We start from the raw sequence: 2,279 nt of genomic DNA, 5'->3' as shown, positions 1-2,279 counted from the left end.
GTCATTAGCTATTTTCTTAGCTGCTTCTACTCACAAATGTTGTGGGAGTGCTGGAACCTATCGGAATTGTCAATGGGGAGGAGGCAGGGTACACCCCAAACTGCCTGCCAACCAATCGCAGGGCACATGAATCGACAACAGTCACACTCACAATCACATACAGGGGCAATTTAGAGTGTCCAATTAATGTTGCATGTTTTTGGGATGTGGGAGGAAACTGGAGTGCCCGGGGAAAACCCACGCAGGCACACTGAGAGTATGCGAAAACGACACAGGCAGGGCAGGGATTGAACCTGGGTCCTCAGAACTGTGAGGCCAATGCTTTACAGCTGTTCCACCATGCTCCACTAATGGTAAATGCAAATTTGAGATTCTTGTATTCTTTGCCTGGCTGACAATACCATGAATACTTTCAGAAGTATGAATATGGACTTTTGAATCTCGATTCTTTGTTGTCAAGGTTGTTGTTGTTGTCTGATTATTTTATTCTATTTATTTAGCTATTTTCATTCATGTCATTATTATTGTATTATTATCTCTTTTAAAATTTTCTTTTCCCATGCATTTTAGATCAATTTGCAGAGTGAGACGACACATGTATGGAGTGGCGATTATCTTCTCTTGTCCCTGTGTTTGCGGTTCCAGCTTCTGTGGGAGCGGGATTTTTTTTTTTTTTACTCTGGATCCAAGACCTGACCTTTAAAGGGACCCCATAGGAGTGACAGCACTCATGACATTTGATATTTTTCCAAGTTAAACTGTCCAAAAGTTCATCAACAAACTCAGCATTCATATTTTGTGGCACAGATACAGTCTCAATAAACATGGTGGCAGAACTCTTATTTATGTACCTTTTCTTAATAGACATAGATGTTGTCTGAACTTTTGGAAGAATCTGTAATTCAAAAAATACACAAAAATTGTCAAAAAATAGCCATATCCTTAATGTCACTTCATAGAATTTCAAACTCCTTAGAGATGGTCAGGTTGACGTGACCTTGAGTGTGACTTGGACTCAGTTGAGTGTGGCAGAGGGTTCTTTGAATTTTTTTTCCAGGTTATTGTCAAGATGATGTGGTGTACGTTCAGTTCCCACTCAGTGAAGTGTGAATCTGAGTGTTGATTAACTCTCTCAACTATGCACTGTATGTACTGGTTGGATTGACTCTCAAACAATTCAAGGTGTATTTTGCTTCTCAACTGAAGTCAGTTGGAATAGGCTACAGCTACCCGTGACCCTGAATAGGTTAATCGCTAGAGAAAATGAATAAACTGTATTTCCCCTTTTGTAACCCCGTAATGACAATTTAGTTGCTTCCTTGCACATGAATGAATTTTGCTGTTCACTAGACTCAGCGCACCACCCAAACGAGCTGAAACTCCCTTCGGCTCAGCTGCACTAACTTGTTCTATTATCTATCAATAAAAATGAATTTAACCAATAATGAAGTCTAAAAGAAAATGCACTCAGCTTGTTAAGTTTCCATGAGGACATAAATAGCTTCAAGATTTGTCAGAGTAAAGAAAGAACACAAGAGCAAGAAAACTTGAATGTTCAATATATATATATATATATATATATATATATATATATATATATTATATATATATATATATATATAAACAAGGTCCGATAACTATGGAACAAACTAAGAAACTTGTCAATACGTGGACAAACTAAAAGGGGACAGACTCACTTTGACAAGGATAGGTCTACACTAGACTTATGCACAATAGTGGAGAATCCAACATACAATAAATCCAACGCAACAAACTAGCAAATGCCAGTGACAAATTCCAAACCTAAAAACGTGGTCTAATTACCTTCAAATGAACAGCAGCTGTGTGTCAGCTGTCATAGGTGCTAACACCCAGAGCAGTGGCCCGGCCACGGCCCTCACAGCAGTGGCCGGGCCATGCCCATGAATTTTGGATGGATGCATGGATGAATGGATGGACAAAAAGATGGGTGGATAGATACACAGCAATCCCTCGCTATATCACAGTTGATTTATTGTGGATTCAGTACATTGAGGATTGTTTTTGTAAGATTGGTGCAGTGCACTTACTCTCCCGCACATCTCTTTTACAGTCTAAAGGAGTAAAATGGAGGAAAATGTGGTAGTCTCTTACCAGATAAAGAATCCTTATTTAGTGTATGCAACGCATACATTTGGTTAACAACCAAGTTGCTGGGGAATAGAGAGACCATCTAGAAAGCGATTTTAAAACACAAGCCACAGTCAGTGTTTTATGAAATAAATTCAGATATATCAACC

This window comes from Syngnathoides biaculeatus, chromosome 12 (assembly GCF_019802595.1).
Source record: "Syngnathoides biaculeatus isolate LvHL_M chromosome 12, ASM1980259v1, whole genome shotgun sequence".
Taxonomy (NCBI): domain Eukaryota; kingdom Metazoa; phylum Chordata; class Actinopteri; order Syngnathiformes; family Syngnathidae; genus Syngnathoides; species Syngnathoides biaculeatus.
This window is presented reverse-complemented; position numbering follows the sequence as displayed.